The 19,375-nt window shown below is 38.6% G+C and overlaps 1 pseudogene; it reads left to right on the forward strand.

The window, feature by feature from the left end:
• Nucleotides 1-8,783, forward strand: part of LOC102264373 (tRNA (carboxymethyluridine(34)-5-O)-methyltransferase ALKBH8-like) — an 86,218-nt pseudogene extending 77,435 nt beyond the window's left edge.
• The last annotated feature ends 10,592 nt before the right edge of the window (nt 8,784-19,375 follow it).

Below are 19,375 nucleotides of genomic sequence, written 5' to 3' on the forward strand. Positions count from 1 at the left end.
GAGATGAGGGAGAGAGAAAGTGGGATAAGGGAGAAGCTGGTGGGTTTACATTCAGGGCAGCTCACCAAGAAGGTAACATGACCCAGAAAAAACTGTGTCAAGGATCTAAGCTGATAAGAAAAACAAATATCATGTATTAATACTTGTATGTGGAATCTAAAAAAAAATGGTAAAGATGAGTTTTTGAAAAGAAAAAATAGAGACACATGTAGAGAAGTAATGTATGGATAGCAAGAGGGGAAAGGAGGGTGGGGCGATTTGGGAGATTAGGATTGACACATATACACTATTAATTCTGTGTATAAAATAGAAACTGATGAGAACATACTGTATAGCACAGTTCAGTTCACTTCTGTCACTCAGTCATCTCTGACTCTTTGTGATCGCATGGACTACAGCACACCAGGCTTGCCTGACCATCACCAACTCCTAGAGTTCACTCAAACTCACGTCCGTTCAGTCAGTGATGGCATCCAACCATCTCAACCTCAGTTGTCCCCTTCCCCTCCTGCCTTCAATCTTTCCCAGCATCAGGGTCTTTTCCAATGAGTCAGTTCTTCAAAACATTTGACCAAAGTGTTGGAGTTTCAGCTTCAACATAATAAATAATTCAGGACAGATTTCATTCAGGATGGACTGGTTGAAACTGTTTGCAGTCCAAGGGACTCTCAAGAGTCTTCTCCAACACCACAATTCAAAAGCATCAATTCTTCAGCGCTCAGCTTTCTTTATAGTCCAACTCTCACATCCATACATGACTACTGGAAAAAACATAGCTTTGACAAGATAGACCTTTGTTGACAAAATAGTGTCTCTGCATTTTAATATACTGTCTAGTTTGGTCATAGCTTTTCTTCCAAGGAGCAAGCGTCTTTTAATTTCATGGCTGCAGTCATCAGCTGCAGTGATTTTGGAGACCAAGAAAATAAAGTCTGTCACTGTTTCCATTGTTTCCCCATCTATTTGCCATGAAGTGATGGGACCAGAGATCATGATCTTAGTTTTCTGAATGTTGAGATTTTTTTTTAAGTTTTTTTTTTCTTCACTTTATTTATTTATTTTTGGAGGCTGATTACTTTACAATATTGTATTGGTTTTGTCATACATTGACATGAATCCACCACGGGTGTACATGTGTTCCCCATCCTGAACCCCCCTCCCACCTTCCTCCCTATCCCATCCCTCTGGGTCATCCCAGTGCACCAACCCCAAGCACCCTGTATCATGCATCAAACCTGGACTGGCAATCTGTTTCACATATGATAATATACATGTTTCAATGCCATTCTCCCAAACCATCCCACCCTCGACCTTTCCCACAGAGTCCAAAAGACTGTTCTATACATCTGTGTCTCTTTTTCTGTCTCGCATACAGGGTTATTGTTACTATCTTTCTAAATTCAATATATATGCATTAGTATACTGTATTGGTGTGTTTTTCTTTCTGGCTTACTTCACTCTGTATAATGGGCTCCAGTTTCATCCACCTCATTAGAACTGATTCAAATGTATTCTTTTAATGGCTGAATAATACTCGATTGTGTTTATGTACCACAGATTTCTTATCCATTCGTCTGCTGATGGACATCTGGGTTGCTTCCATGTCCTGGCTATTATAAACACTGCTGCAATGAACATTGAGGTACACGTGTCCCTTTCTGTTCTGGTTTCCTCGGTGTGTATGACCAGCAGTGGGATTGCTGGTTCATATGGCAGTTCTATTTCCAGTTTTTTAAGGAATCTCCACACTGTTCTCCATAGTGGCTGTACTAGTTTACATTCCCACCAACAGTGTAAGAGGGTTCCCTTTTCTCCACACCCTCTCCAGCATTTATTGCTTGTAGACTTTTGGATAGCAGCCATTCTGACTGGCATGAAATGGTACCTCATTGTGGTTTTGATTTGCATTTCTCTAATAATGAGTGATGTTGAACATCTTTTCATGTGTTTGTTAGCCATCTGTATGGAGAAGGCACTGGTGACACACTCCAGTACTCTTGCCTGGAAAATCCCATGGGAAGAGGAGCCTGGTAGGCTGCAGTCCATGGAGTCACTAAGAGTCGGACACAACTGAGCGATTTCACTTTCACTTTTCACTTTCATGCATTGGAGAAGGAAATGGCAACCCACTCCAGTGTTCTTGCCTGGAGAATCCCAGGGACAGGGAGCCTGGTTGGGCTGCCATCTATGGGGTCACACAGAGTCGGACACGATTGAAGTGACTCAGCTTAGCTTATTCCTAAGTATTTTATTCTTTTCATTGCAATAGTGGTTAAGCCAGTTTTTTCACTCTCCTATTTCACTTTCATCAAGAGGCTCTTTAGTTTCTCTTCACTCTCTGCCATAAGGGTGGTGTCATCTGCATATCTGAGGTTATTGATATTTCTCCCAGCAATCCTGATTCCAGCTTGTGCTCTATCCAGCCTGGCATTTCCCATGATGTACTCTGCATTTAAGCTTAATAAGTAGGGTGACCATATACAGCCTTGACATACTCCTTTCCCAATTTGGAACCAGTCTGTTCCATGTTTGGTTCTAACTGTTGCTTCTTGACCTGCATACAGATTTCTCAGAAGGCAGGTAAAGTGGTCTGGTATTCCCATCTCTTTAAGAATTTTCCAGTTTGTTGTGATCCACAGAGTCAAAGGCTAGTCAATAAAGCAGAATTTGATGTATAGTAAATTCTACTTAATGCTCTGTGGTGATCTAAAATGGGAAGGAAGTCCAAAAAAGAGGAGCTATATGTTTACATATGGCTGATTCATTTTGCTGTACAGCAGACACTAACACAACATTCCAAAATGAATATTCTCCAATAAAAATTAAAAAAAAAAAAGAAAAGAAAAAAAAGAATAATCTAACCTCATGGAAACAAAGAGCCAGTGTTTCAAGAGCAGCAAGAATTGTCTGCATCTGCACTCTCTATGTTGGCTGCTGGAGTCTCTGTACAGGGTGGTATGAAGGTACCAGGAAACCCAGCCTAGGCACTGTGTGGGGTAGACCTGAGTTACATCACAGAAGCCAATGGCAGGTAGAAGAGATGGTCATGAACAATAGATGTTAATTTATTTTTTATCTGCCTGACAGAATAGGTGCTCAAACTCTAAACTTCAGTACCAAAATAAAATATTTTTTAAATACTTGAATTTGTGAACTGATGGAATTAAGTTTTGACCTTGAGAATAAGCCTTTTCTTGAACTTATTCCTTTTCCTTTTCCCCTCATTGGCTTTTCAAGTTGCTTCCATTTGATCTTGCAATCCAGAGTCCATGCTGCTACACAAGGTGTGTTGTTGACAACACGGTTATATAAGCACAGCTTTTGGTCTGTGTTCAGACCCAGGATACAAACGTGCATACAGTGTGCTCATTTCTTACCATTAATAAAACCTGAAGCAATGTATATTTATCTTTTTGTTTCTTTTGTGAAATCACATTTGACCATCTTCTAAATTTTCTTAGATAAATATATATTTTGGTGCTGTACATATTGGATTATTTAAAAATATTTCCATTAGGATAATACTAATTTGTTTAAAGAATGAGTTGAAGTATATAAATTGGAGCATTAGGCCTTTTCAGTTATATTGTACCATAGAAGAACTTTTGTTTTTGGGTTGTAACTTTTTATTAGCAAGAACAGAATTGTGTAAATGTCATCTTAAAAATACATTGCATGCATGAATGTCAAGCCTGTATTATTTTTTCCATATAGAAGAAAGTCTCATAAGAATTATCTTCATTATAGTTTCTCCAAGACAACTTGCAGCTGTCTGTGTGGACCCTTAAGAAATCTTCAAACTGAGCATAAATTATTTGAAATACTTTAGGAGATCCAACCAGTCCATTCTGAAGGAGATCAGCCCTGGGATTTCTTTGGAAGGAATGATGCTAAAGCTGAAACTCCAGTACTTTGGCAACCTCATGCAAAGAGTTGACTCATTGGAAAAGACTCTGCTGCTGGGAGGGATTGGGGGCAGGAGGAGAAGGGGACGACAGAGGATGAGATGGCTGGATGGCATCACTGACTCAATGGACGTGAGTCTGAGTGAACTCCGGGAGGTGGTGATGGACAGGGAGGCCTGGCGTGCTGCGATTCATGGGGTCGCAAAGAGTCGGACACGACTGAGCGACTGATCTGATCTGATCTGATACTGTGAAATCCTTGCCTTGACTGAAGCAATTGCTTTTTAAGCTAGTTGGGTATAGTTACTCCTTAAGACCAATATAATAACTCTTAAAAAATTGATCTATGCTTTTAAGTAGATATAAACAAATATGTATATATGTTGTGTGTGTGTGTGTTTACAGAAAATATTTCAGGATGATGCCAGGAATTTATAATTTCTTTAATGTTTAATATATCATAAAATTATTATATACCTACATGATCAAAATAATATTTTTAATATTCTCCTAATGAACCAAATACAATACTATATATAGTTTGAGTGCTTGGAACTCAAAAAATAAATGTGAGATCTCAGTGGTAAAAGGCTTCAGATTTTTCTTTACTATAAAATTAGTAAACTGTTTTATATAAATATAAAATTAAAATAATTAGACTTACTGGATTAATAGGAAAATATCTATACATTTTAAAGATGAATAAAGAAAAACCTGTGCAAATTAAACAGTCTGAAATGGAAGTCTCACACAATGTGTAGATAGCTCTATACAGAATAAACTTTGAAAATTGTCATTGATGAGTGGTAATTTATGATCAGCAATAATTCTTGATCAGAGATTGATTGATCATTGCTAATTTCTCTTGAGAAGAACAGAGTGGCTATGCATTTAACCAAGGATGTATGTGTGTGTGTGTGTGTGTGTGTGTTCTTGGGTATGTTTGTGTGTCTAAATTTCCTATTTTGCATTTTTCCAGGATGGTTCTATTTTAAAATATTACCTCCCTTTATGCCCACAAGTTTATTCATATTTGTCAACCAATTTGTCTCAATTTTTAGTTTAGAAAAATAGTCATCACAGGCATCCAATCTCTAGGTAAATTTTGAGCCATCCTCTCTCCTAATATCAGACATCTGGTTAACACCTAGCATACAAATTAGCTGGAAGACATTCCCAAAGTGAAGCCTGTCACAGCACAGATGCAGAAGGTCAGATAAACATTTGATGTTTGGGTCAGGGGCACGTGCTGTGTGCCAGGGAGCAGAGAATCAATCATGATGTCAGAAACAGGAATCTGGATCTAATCCAAACCACAGAGAGCTCATAGAATACCACAGGGAGACAGGGCTCAGGAAGATTTTACTCTTATACCACACAATTTATCTGTGTTTCGGTTTTAAAAAAGAACACTTTAAGCAACAGGCTTCAAAGTAGCACAATAGCAATGCAGGTCTTTTGTCACTTTGAAAAGTCACCTTATTTAACAAAAAACACAAATTTGTAGGTAAACAAAGCCCACCTATGATAAAGCTTGTGAGGCATTTAGGGAAGAAGAAAGTGCATGAAAATTAGAAAAAGTTAGAAAATAAAGGTCTTTTACTCTTGGCATTTAGGATATGTGGAGCAGTGTGTGATGCTGTATTAATTTCGAAAGTGCCTTTTGTTGTCATCCTCTGTTATGGTGTGTGTATCCTCCAATATATATCATGCATCACAGAGGAAATTATTGGTGGAAAAGTAGAGACAAACAAATAGGACATAATATTCTAATACCTTGGAAAATTATGTCCAGGTCTGTATGGAGCATCTCAGAAAAGAGGTTTCATTCCAAACTTAAAATTTACTCTGAATCCCTACAAGAATGCTCCTAGCCATTAAGAAACTTTTCAGTTTTTGTTAAGTTTTACAGCACATTTACAGATGGTAAATAATTGTCAGTGGATCTTTAAAAATTACAAAGCTTTATTTCTCAAAGCTTCTTCCTAAGAGACATAGCAGTGCTATCAAGGCAACTATCAAATTTAAAGAAAAAGTTAGAATCATCTTTATGTAAGTTTTGCAGGCAAGAAATAAGCTGCATAGTGGATATATATGAAATGCTACCCACCAAAAAGGTCTTAAAAACTGGAGATAGTTTTTAAGTTTTAAACACACACTGCCCTTGTAACCAAGCTCTAGTGCTGAGTTGGAAGCATAAACTAATTAGAAAAAAAATGGCCTGAAATAATATAAAGTCACAATCTTTCCTCAGAACCAGAGTCACTGAAACTTAGCACATTGTGTTCACTGTGGGATGCTTGCATGAAACTGACTTGCAAAATTTCTCAGATGGAAATAAAACACACATTGCTTTAAATATCGGTAGGACTAAACAGTTTCTTTAGATTTTAAATGAACATATTATGTACACCTAAAGACCAGATGTGTAAATATTTAATGTTCCTGTCAACTAGATTGAAGAAGAGCTAAGGTGACTACTCTGTTGTAAATGTATCGGGGTTTTTTTTTTTTTAAATATTTTTCACAAAACTGGTAGACAATCTTTCATTTGTTTGCAGTATATCCTAATGAATGCTCCAATAATATAAGTAGGAAAGGATGCCAAGTCTTAATGTGTTGATGTCAAGTCCACATCCAGGACCATATCTCAGACAAGAGCTTTTATATGAAGATGTGATTTACTGATGAGAAATTGATTGTCTATTATAAATTAAAAAACTGTTTCAATACATCATTAAATAAACTCAAATAATGTACATGAGAATTCCTTTAATAATAGCTTTCATTTAATAAAGAGCATTTTTACTACAAAACTGGTTTTGAATAAAATGGATTTAAATATCAATATATCTTCCAATAATGCTAGAGAGTAGATTGATGTGAGAAGTACTCAAACAAAGATTGTTTATAATGAAATCATCGTAGGTAGAAAACTAGTACTATAAATTGTTTGCCAAAGAAAGGTAGATTACCAAGTACCCTACACTTGCATATTTGGTTTGATTTTCCCCATTTTCCTCGTAGAAATCCTCTGAAGTACAAATTAGAATTGATGTTTCACAAATTTTAGGTTATGGGTCCATAACCTGCAGAGTCTCTTGTAGAATCCACTCAAACGACTGAAATAGGATACACTGAATGGTTTAACAGCAAATGCCTCAGTTAGTGATAAAAAGTACATGTAGTCTACACGTAATTTAAGACTCTTAATAACATTTGTAAATGCAGATACTTTCTCGTGTCTGTTTATCATGGATGACCAGTCCCAACCAATTAGTTTTGTACTTCAATATTTTAAATTGATTCTATGTCCTACAGCTGCTTATTCCAGGCACTTTATTCTTCTGACAATTCCTTGAATCTGCCAAGCCTATTTCTCTGCCCACATTGTTCTTTCTGCCTAGGACACTGTTTCACCCAAGGGGTTTACACACAATTACTCACCAGCAGCATAACAAAGGGCCCACTCATCCCCTCATTCTGCTTGAGTTTTCTTTTATATTCTACCAATCACTTCCTAATGTCTCCCCTAACAATTACATATATTTGTTTATGTATTCAAAGTCTGCTCATTTCTCTCTAAAATATGTTTACCACTATTTTGAGGAAGAGATCGTTTCTCTCAGTTTGGGATCAGAGATTGTCATGGATTTTAAGCACCCAGATGGTATGACAGTGCCAGTTATGCTGCCTTGTCGGAGTTTGCTGGTTATAACAGGAGAATCTAGATACCTTTGGACCCATGGAATCACACCCAGAAAATGTGATACTGTTCAAGCATCCAAAGGTCACAAAAGTGGAATTATCACCAGTGATGTTGAAGACTTGACTTTAAACAAGAGGGGAATACGGACATCATTTATGTTTAGAAAAGTGAAACAAACACCTTATAATTGTAGTTACCCTTTGGCCTGTGATAGCCAGATGAAAGATACTCCTGCATCATTTCCAGAGAGTAATAAAGAAGCCTAGAGCTTCTTTATTACAACTGGAGCAAGATTATGTCCATCGGGTTTATGAAGAAATTGCTAGGAACTTCAGCAGCATGAGACACACCCCTTGGCCACATATGGTAGAGTTTTTGAAAGCTTTGCCAAGTGGTTCATTAGTTGCTGATATTGGATGTGGAATGGAAAGTATCTTGGCATCAATAAGGAGTTATATATGATTAGCTGTGATCATAGCCAAAACCTTGTGGACATTTGTAGAGATAGGCAGTATCAGGCCTTTGTCTGTGATGCTTTGGCAGTACCAATTCACAGTGGATCTTGTGATGCTTGCATTTCCATTGCTGTTATTCATCATTTTGCTACAGCAGAGCATAGAGTGGCAGCTCTCCAAGAACTTGTTTGACTCCTAAGACCTGATGGGAAGGCACTCATCTATGTTTGGGCTATGGTGCAAGAATATAATAAGAAGAAGTCCAAGTATCTTAGAGAAAACAGAACTAGCCAAAACATGAAAGAGGAAATCAGCAATGATACATCAGTGCAAGAGTTGCTTGTGAAGCAGTTGCCTAATGTAGGCAATCAAGACTCAGCACATTCTGTCTCCTCCATAAATGACTTTCAAGATGGAGGATGTAATTCAAGGAATGTTGCTAATTCCAAGTTGCCTATTCATACTAACAGGACTTCTTTTCATTCTCAAGACTTACTGGTTCCCTGGCACTTTAAGGGAAATCCTGGTAAGGACAAGCATGTTGAGCCATTAGGTCCATTAGGATCCCGTGACCCAGGTCCTGTGTTTCATCATTATTACCATGTGTTTTGTGAGGGAGAATTGGAAGCTGCCTGCCAGACTTTGAGTAATATTAGCATACTGCAAAGTTACTATGATCAGGGGAACTGGTGTGTAATTCTTCAAAAGGTCTGATTATCTCTATGAACATATTATATATAGGGAAGAAGTGCTCAATGTTTTTTTAAAAAGTGATATTAAATTACCTATATTTTTTAATTAAAGAGAAAATGTGTGGAAAAGTATCAAAGGAGAGTGCCTGGGAGAAATTTGAAAGTAGAGACTAGTTAGGATATATTCAGTCTACTACTATTGCTGACATCACTTAATCTGTGATGGAGGAACAGGGATGGTTTTTAAAAGTAACTGAAGTAGTTTGTGAAATATTTGGGACCTTAAGGTAAGAGTACAGCATTTTGAAGATAAACTTTTGTTATAAAGTGTCACTAAATGAACTAAATTATGTAGAATCTTAATGAAGTAATCACATAACATTTTATCAATAATAAAATATTCCTGTTCAGTAGAAAATTGTCTGAAATTTTATCTGTGATTGTTAGCTCTGTAAAATCACAGATGATAACCACTCTGTCACTGCACTTTACTAGCACAGGGCTTGACACATCATAGGTACTTAGTAAAATTTTAGTCAGTTGGATAGTACCCATACATTAAGGTAGGGGTTTTCATCCAATAAAACCTTACTGAACTGTACAATATACCAGTCACTATTTTAAGTTCTGGGAGGTGAACAGTGAACAAGAAAAATATAAAGTTGATGCCCTTGTTGAGCTTATATTCTAGAAGGAAAGACAGACAATAAACAATGCAGGACACGGGTTTGATCCCTGGATCAGGAAAATCCCCTGGAGAAGGGAATGACAACCCACTTCAGTATTCTTGCCTAGAAAATTCCATGGACAGAGGAGCCTGGTGGGCTGTGTAGTCCATGGGGTCACAAAGAGTCGGACACGACTGAGTGACTTCATAATCATGGTCATATTCCCTGAACCTAGAACTCTCTGGTTCATAGGGACAGCACAAAAACGTGTTTTAATGAATGAGTGAATTTCAATGGCTGTTTCTTAGTGTTCATGTTGCTGATGGCGACTAAATGCCCTTTAAACTTCTCCACATTAAGAAAAGGGAACCCTCCTACACTATTGGTCGGAATGTAAATTGATGAAGCCACTACGGAGAACAGTATGGAGGTCCCTCAAAACACTGCAAAAGAACTACCATATGATCCAGCAATCCCACTCCTGGGCATATATCTGGACAAAACTAATTTAAAATGATACATGTATTTCAGAGTTCATTGTAGCATTATTTACAACAACCAAGACATGGAAGCAAAGTAAATGCCCATTGATAGGTGAATGGATAAAAGAAAATATAGTACATATATACTGAATACTATTCAGCCATAAAAAAAGAAAGAAAGAATGCCATTTGCAGCAACATGGATGGACCTATGGATTATCATACTAAGTGGAATAAGTCAAAAAGAGAATGAAAAATATCATATGATTTCACTTATTATATTGTGGAATCTAAACTATGATCCAAATGAACTCATCTACCAAGCAGAAACAGACTCACAGATCTAGAGGACAGACTTACAGTTGCCAAGGGGGAGAAGAATAGGGGAGGGGTGGATTGAAAGTTTGAAATTAGTGGATGGAACAAGAAGAACTAGAATATATAGAATGGATAAACAAGAAGGTCCTACTGTATGGCACAAGGAACTATAGTCAATATCCTATGACAAACCATAATGGAAAAGAATATGAAAAAGATATATATATCTGAATCACTTTGTTGTACAGAAGAAATGAACATAACATTGTAAATCAACTATACATGAACCAAAAAATAAATTTCTCCACATAATGGGGAAATGTTTCTTTCCCTAGAGAGTGAATTAAAATTGTCCCATGATAGTTTTTGGGAGGGTGAAGTAGGCATTTTCACGCTTTTAAGAAAATCAACTCCTCAGTAGTCAGAAACTGCCCAGTCTACTAGTTCTAGCTGAAAAGTTAATTTGCCAATCTCTTTGCTTTTTTTTTTTTTTAATCTCCACTTTTTTTCAGACTACATATAATATAAAACAATAAAATTTTGTTATTTAGATCAGTGATAAAGCCATCTAGTCCTTAAAACAGAAAAGAAGTTAAATGAACCAGTAACTAAAACTTTAGGCATTGCTATCCATCCACAAAAAGATAGTAACAAACTCACATTCCCTGTCTGTAACATGAAAAGGAGGGTGGTATACTTTGATCTATCTCAACAAGGCATTTTGTAATTACAAACATATGAAACAGTTCTTTCTTTTTTATTTTTTTGAGCAAATAAATTGTCCCTTTTATTGAGTCTTTCAAGTAGATAATTTAATTTTTTTAATTGAAGTCTATTCGTTTTACAACATTGGGTTAATTTTACTGTATAGCAGCATGAGTCCTTTACACCTTTTTTACATTCTTTTCCATTATGGTTTATCACAGGATATTGAATAGAGTTCCCTATAGTTCCCTATACTATGCTGCTGCTGCTGCTGCTAAGTCGCTTCAGTCGTGTCTGACTCTGTGTGATCCCATAGACGGCAGCCCACCAGGCTCCTCTGTCCCTGGGATTCTCCAGGCAAGAATGGGTTGCCATTTCCATCTCCAATGCATGAAAGTGAAAAGTGAAAGTGAAGTCATTTAGTCATGTCCAACTCTTAGCGACCCCATGGACTGCAGCCTACCAGGCTCCCCCGTCCACAGGATTTTCCAGGCAAGAGTACTGGAGTGGGTTGCCATTGCATTCTCCACTATACTATGCAGTAGGGCCTTATTGTTAGTCCATCCTATATATAATAGTTTGCATGTTCTAACCCCAAACTCCCATTCCATTCCTCCCTCAACTTGGTAAGCACAAGTCTGTTCTCTATGCCCAGTCAGTCTTGAAACAGTTCATTTTATTTTATTTTTTTAATCAAACATCTGGTGAGAGGAGGTACGCCACGTCCAAGGTCAAGGGTGGCGGCCAGGAGGAGCTACCCCGTCTGAGGTCAGGGGTAGTGGCTGGGAATGCCAGGCTGCGACAGCGCAGGAGCAACCTGGAGGAGCTACTCCACACCCGAGGCCAGGGGCGGTGGCCAAGAGGAGCTACCCTTCGCCCGAAGCCATGGGCAATGGCCAGGAAGAGCAACCCCATATCCAAGGAGCAGTGGCTGCAAGGGCGCAGGAGGGCCTCGAGGAGCTATTCCATGTTCAAGGTCAGGAGGGGCGGCAGAAAGGAGATACTCCTCATCCAAGGTAAAGAGCGGTGGCTGAGCTTTGCTGGAGCAGCTGTGAAGAGATACCCCACGTCCAAGGTAAGAGAAACCCAAGTAATACGGCAGATGTTGCAAGAGGGCATCAGAGGGCAGACACACTGAAACCATAATCACAGAAAACTAGTCAATCTAATCACACAAGTACCACAGCCTTGTCTAACTCAATGAAACTAAGCCATGCCCGTGGGGCTACCCAAGACAGACAGGTCATGGTGGAGAGGTCTGACAGAATGTGGTCCACTAGAGAAGGGAATGGCAAACCACTTCAGTATTCTTGCCTTGAGAACCCCATGAATATATGAAAAGGCAAAATGATAGGATACTGAAAGAGGAACTCCCCAGGTCGGTAGGTCCCCAATATGCTACTGGAGATCAGGAAAGAAATAACTCCAGAAAGAATGAAGGGATAGAGCCAAAGCAAAAACAATACCCAGCTGTGGATGTGACTGGTGATAGAAGCAAGGTCCAATGCTATAAAGAGCAATATTGCATAGGAACCTGGAATGTTAGGTCCATGAATCAAGGCAAATTGGAAGTGGTCAAACAGGAGATGGCAAGAGTGAACATTGACATTCTAGGAATCAGTGAACTAAAATGGACAGGAATGGGTGAATTTATCTCAGATGACCATTATATCTACTACTGTGGGTAGGAATCCCTTAGAAGAAATGGAGTAGCCATCATGGTAAACAAAAGAGTCTGAAATGTAGTACTTGGATGCAATCTCAAAAATGACAGAATGATCTCTGTTTGTTTCCAAGGCAAACCATTCAATATCACAGTAATCCAAGTCTATGCCCCAACCAGTAACACTGAAGAAGCTGAAGTTGAATGGTTCTATGAAGACTTAAAAGACCTTACAGAACTAACACCCAAAAAAGATGTCCTTTTCATTATAGGGGATTGGAATGCAAAAGTAAGAAGTCAAGAAACACCTGGAGTAACAGGAAAATTTGGCCTTGGACTATGGAGTGAAGCAGGGCAAAGACTAACAGAGTTTTGCCAAGAAAATGCACTGGTCATAACACCCTCTTCCAACAACACAAGAGAAGACTCTACACATGGACATCACAAGATGGTCAACACTGAAATCAGATTGATTATATTCTTTGCAGCCAAAGATGGAGAAGCTCTATACAGTCAGCAAAAACAAGACTGGGAGGTGACTGTGGCTCAGATCATGAGCTCCTTATTGTCAAATTCAGACTTAAATTGAAGAAAGTAGGGAAAACCACTAGACCATTAAGGTATGACCTAAATCAAATCCCTTATGATTATACCGTGAAAGTGAGAAATAGATTTAAGGGACTAGATCTGATAGATAGAGTGCCTGATGAACTATGGATGGAGGTTCTTGACATTGTACAGGAGACAGGGTTCAAGACCATCCCTATAGAAAAGAAATGCAAAAAAGCAAAATGGCTGTCTGGAGAGGCTTTACAAATAATTGTGTAATGAAGAGAAGTAAAAAGCAAAGGAAAAAAGGAAAGATATAAGTATCTGAATGCAGAGTTCCAAAGAATAGCAAGAAGAGATAAGAAAGCCTTCTTCAGTGATCAATGCAAAGAAATAAAGGAAAACAACAGAATGCGAAGGACTAGATATCTCTTCAAGAAAATTAGAGATACCAAGGGAACATTTCATGCCAAGAAAGGATAGAAATGGTATGGATCTAACAGAAGTAGAAGATATTAAGAAGAGGTGGCAAGAAGAAGAACTGTACAAAATAGATCTTTATGACCAAGATAATAACAATGGTATGATCACTCACCTAGAGCCAGACATCCTGGAATGTGAAGTCAAGTGGGCCTTGGAAAGCATCACTATAAACAAAGCTAGTGGAGGTGGTGGAATTCCAGTTAACCTATTTCAAATCCTGAAAGGTGATGCTGTGAAAGTGCTGCCCTCAATATGCCACCAAATTTGGAAAACTCAACAATGGCCACAGGACTGGAAAAGGTCAGTTTTCATTCCAATCCCAAAGAAAGGCAATGCCAAAGAATGCTCAAACTACCACAATTGCACTTATCTCACATGCTAGTAAAGTAATGCTTAAAATTCTCCAAGCCAGGCTTCAGTAGTATGTGAACCGTGAACTTCCAGATGTTCAAGCTGGTTTTAGAAAAGGCAGAGGAACCAGAGATCAAATTGCCAACATCCACTGGATCATTGAAAAAGCAAGAGAGTTCCAGAAAAAAAACATCTATTTCTGCTCTATTGACTATGCCAAAGCCTTTGACTGTGTGGATCACAGTAAACTGTGGAAAATTCTGAAAGTGATGGGAATACCAGACCACCTGAGAAACCTATATGCAGGTCAGGAAGCAACAGTTAGAACCTGGCATGGAAACAACAGACTGGTTCCAAATGGGAAAAGGAGTACGTCAAGGCTGTATATTGTCACCCTGCTTATTTAACTTATATGCAGAGTACATCATGAGAAATGCTGGGCTGGAAAAAGCACAAGCTGGAATCCAGATTGCTGGGAGAAATATCAGTAACTTCAGATATACAGATGACATGACCCTTTTGGTAGAAAGTGAAGAGGAACTAAAAAGCCTCTTGATGAAAATGAAAGAGGAGAGTGAAAATTTGGCTTAAAGCTCAACATTCAGAAAACGAAGATCATGGCATGTGGTCCCATCACTTCATGGGAAATAGATGGGGAAACAGTTTCAGACTTTATTTTTTGGTCTCCAAAATCACTGCAGATGGTGATTACAGCCATGAAATTAAAAGACGCTTACTCCTTGGAAGGAAAGTTATGACTAATCTATATAGCATATTGAAAAGCAGAGACATTACTTTGTCAACAAAGGTCCATCTAATCAAGGCTATGGTTTTTCCAGTGGTCACGTATGGATGTGAGAGTTGGACTGTGAAGAAAGCTGAGGGCCGAAGAATTCATGCTTTTGAACTGTGGTGTTGGAGAAGACTTTTGAGAGTCCCTTGGATTGCAAGGAAACCCAACCAGTCCATTCTGAAAATCAGCCCTGGGATTTCTTTGGAAGGAATGATGCTAAAGCTGAAACTCCAGTAGTTTGGCCACTTCATGGGAAGAGTTGACTCATTGGAAAAGACCCTGATGCTGGGAGGGATTGAGGGCAGGAGTAGAAGGGGACGACAGAGGATGAGATGGCTGGATGGCATCGCTGAGTCGATGGATGTGAGTTTGAGTAAACTCCGGGAGTTGGTGATGGACAGGGAGGCCTGGTGTGCTGCGATTCATGGGGTCACAAAGAGTCAGACATGACTGAGTGACTGAACTAAACTGAACATTACTTTTAAGAGAAGAATGACTGCGAACCATTATGCAGTGCTTGTGAAGGCCAGACCTTCTTCTAAGGGCTTTTTTTTTTTTAATTGGAGGACTATTGCTTTATAATATTACATTGGTTTCTGCAGTTCCTTTTAATGAAGCTTTTTTGGCATAGTCTTGTCAAAATATCCTGGCTAACTGCATTAGTTTACTTTTTCTGTAGTGGGGAAGTCATTGAGTTAGTATAGCAGCAGATGTCTCTTTCATCTTCATCATTCTACTGTTTAAATCTTTTCTTTGTTTTTTATAACAAGCATTATATTAAATCTGTTCTAGCTTGATAACTGGGGTAAGGGAACATTTTTCACTGAACAAACAGGAAATCAATCAGTGGAAGATTATCAATGTGCTCAGCATCTCTCGCCTTTAGAGGAGATTTCACACTTTCTTCTCATCATGTACCACATGCTCCCTAATGAGTCTTTGTGTTAGGTGAGTCCTTGTTGAGTGAGTCCTCACCGTGAAATTTATTTTCTGCCACAGTCCCTGACACTGGCCATCTCTCTTGACAGTTCCCTTAATCAAAGAGAGAAGAAATCCACCCAAAGATTGGAATCACTTCTCTCTATATATACTTCTCTTTCAATCACAAAAGTAATTCAAAGTCTGCCCTTAAAAAGACAAAAAAAGTGACTATCCTATTTTTCATTTCTGTGTTGTCAATATACTTATCATATCTATTACTTAATATACCTACGTTGAAAGAAAAAGTTATTCAATACGTGGGTAACTAAGTGATTCATTCTGCAGCTTTGATTATTGAATTGCATGATGTGGCTTGATGTTATACTCACATGTGTTTAGAGAAAAACTCTTAAGTGGAAAATGTCTGCTATCAGATCAGATCAGATCAGTCGCTCAGTCGTGTCCAACTCCTTGCGACCCAATGAATTGCAGCACGCCAGTTTGTAAATAATTTTATTTTATTGAATATATGATTTCTTCGTGATGTTAGTTTATACCCTGGGGAACATTTCACTGATTAAGCTGTATGCTAGCTTTACCCATGACAACTCTACTATTCACAACTAGATTATTATTATGTTTCAAAACTAGGTTATCATGTATCAAACCGTGTCAACACACAAATATATTTTTGAAAGATTTCTTTTCAGATGACAGACTTCTTCTTTCCTTTTCCAATTTACTATGTAAAAATATTAAGCAATCATTATTAACATTTAATTTTTTCCCACTTGGGGGAAGTAATGGAAGGTGGAAAGCCATGTAGTTAATCTACAGAAAGAGTTAATGGGATAAGAATCCAAAAGGAAGACCATATAAAAAACCAACTGAAGTATTGCAAAGTAGTCAAGGTTTCTGTTTCCGAGCGTGTTTTGTTTACAGTGCTAAATTTAGGATCATCACATAGTGGTCAGGGCCATAAGCCCTGCAACAGACATCTGTCCATATTCCACCCTCGAATTCTTTGAATTTGAGGAAGATATCTATCCTCAGCTTCTTTTCCTATCATTGAGTTTATAAACAAACAGTTTATTCTAAAAGATAATTCTAATTGACTATTCAGAATATTATATACATGTAATGCAAAAGTGACAGCAATTTTTGTTGTTGTTCAGTCACATCCAATTATTTCCATTACCATGGACTGTAGCACACCAGGCTTCACTATCACCAGTGTCCTTCACTATCCCCTGGAGTTTGCTCAGATTTGTGTCCATAGAGTCGGTGATGCTATCTAATCATCTCATCCTCCACTTCCCTCTTCTCCTTTTACCTTTAATCTTTCCCAGCTTCAGGATCTTTTCTGATTAGCTAGCTCTTTGCATCAGGTGGCCAAAATATTGGAGCTTCAGCTTCAGTGTTCGTCCTTCCAATGAATATTCAGGACTGATTTCCTTTAGGATTGACTTGTTGGATCTCCTTGTTGTCCAAGGGACTCTCAAGAGTCTTCTGCAGCACCACAGTTCAAAAGCATCAACTCTTGGGCACTCATGGCTCAACTCTCACATCCAGATATGACTACTGGATAAACCACAGATTTGACTATACATAACTTTGTCGACAAAGTGATGTCTCTGCTTTTAAATACTCTGTCTAGGTGTGTCATAGGTTTTCTTTCAAAGAGTGAGCATCTTTTAATTTCATGGTTGCAATAGCTGTCTGTAATACAAAGGTGATAGAAATTTTAGTAGTATTAATAAAGTAATGATTATCCACTAGAGTATGAATCTCTAGGTTTGGGGTGGAGAAGACTACTCATTTCTAATAAAACAGCAACAATCAATTGTTGTGCCATGACCCAGGTTAATGCCAAAGGCACATGAACCCTGGAATGTGCACGAAGGTGACTTTGATCTGGAGGATGAGGTTGCATTAAAATGCTTGTTAGAAAATGAAAGCATCAAGTGAGAAAGACTGCAGCAATTTCCTGAGACCACAAACTTACTGCAGTTTTGCTAAAGATTCTTGACAATCATCTCCATTTTGCATGATTTTCCAATCCCATGGCCCAAATTCATACATCTTCAACTGTAGGTAATAAATATATTCTTTAAAGTGGTCTCCTACCTCCAGACCTGGTCCATCAAATCTATTATTGGCTCAGTTCAGTTCAGTTCAGTTCAGTCACTCAGTAGTGTCCGACTCTTTGTGACCCCATAAATCGCAGCACGCCAGGCCTCCCTGTCCATCACCAACTCCCAGAGTTCACTCAGACTCATGTCCATTGAGTCAGTGATGCCATCCAGCCATCTCATCCTCTGTTGTCCCCTTCTCCTCCTGCCCCCAATCCCTCCCAGAATCAGAGTCTTTTCCAGTGAGTCAACTCTTTGCATGAGGTGGCCAAAGTACTGGAGTTTCAGCTTTAGCATCAGTCATTCCAAAGAACACACAGGGCTGATCTCCTTCAGAATGGACTGGTTGGATCTCCTTGCAGTCCAAGGGACTCTCAAGAGTTTTATCCAACACCACAGTTCAAAAGCATGAATTCTTCGGCCCTCAGCTTTCTTCACAGTCCAACTCTCACATCCATACATGACCACTGGAAAAACCATAGCCTTGACTAGACGGACCTTTGTTGGCAAAGTAATGTCTCTGCTTTTCAATATGCTATGTAGGTTGGTCATAACTTTTCTTCCAAGGAGTAAGCGTCTTTTAATTATTTAATTATTGGCTCATAAATTTGCAAATTAATTTTCAGAAAGCAATGTTTTGGTAGTTTCACTTTTGGGCTCCAAAATCACCATTGATTTCTTCATTGCCTATGGACTAAACTAAGGTTCTTTCAGTCCAGTTCAGTTGCTCAGTCGTGTCCGACTCTTTGCGACCCCATGAATCACAGCATGCCAGGCCTCCCTGTCCATCACCAACTCCCTGATTCCACCCAGTTAGCCTCACTCAAAAAAGCCTTACATCAGCCCCAATTTTCATGTCTAAATCTTGCCTTTATTTACTATCTCTTGTCTGTATAGTCAAAGCTATGGTTTATCCAGCAGTCATTTATGGATATGAGAGTTGTCCCATACAGAGGGCTGAGCATGGAAGAATTGATGCTTTTGAACTGTGATACTGAAGAAGACTCTTGAGAGTCCCTTGGACAAAAAGGAGATCAAGCCAATCAATCTTAAAGGAAATCAATCCTAAATATTCATTGGAAGAACTGATGCTGAAGCTGAAGCTCCAATACTTTGGCCACCTGATGTGAAGAGCCAACTCCCTTGATAAGATCCTGAAGCTGGGAAATATTGAGGGCATGAGAAGGGGGAGACAGTGGATGAGATGGTTGGACTCAATGGACATGAGTTTGAGCAAACTCTGGGAGACAGCAAAGGACAGGGAAGCCTGGTGTGTTGCAGTCCTTGGGATCACAAAGAGTTGGATATGCCTAAACGACTGAACAACAACATAAATGGCATTACAGCTGATACAAACTTATTTACATACCTTGTCATTACATTCTATCACATATGATGCTACACACTGCCTTGTGTTTCTAACCCTTTGTATTATGTGTCTTATACATTCCTTGAGTTGGATAATACACTGAGTAAATATTTGAAATCCATGCAATACCTAATGTGTGTGAAATACCTAAGATAGCGCTTTGTGTAAAATATATACTCA

This window comes from Bos mutus, chromosome 23 (assembly GCF_027580195.1).
Source record: "Bos mutus isolate GX-2022 chromosome 23, NWIPB_WYAK_1.1, whole genome shotgun sequence".
In the NCBI taxonomy this organism is placed as follows: domain Eukaryota; kingdom Metazoa; phylum Chordata; class Mammalia; order Artiodactyla; family Bovidae; genus Bos; species Bos mutus.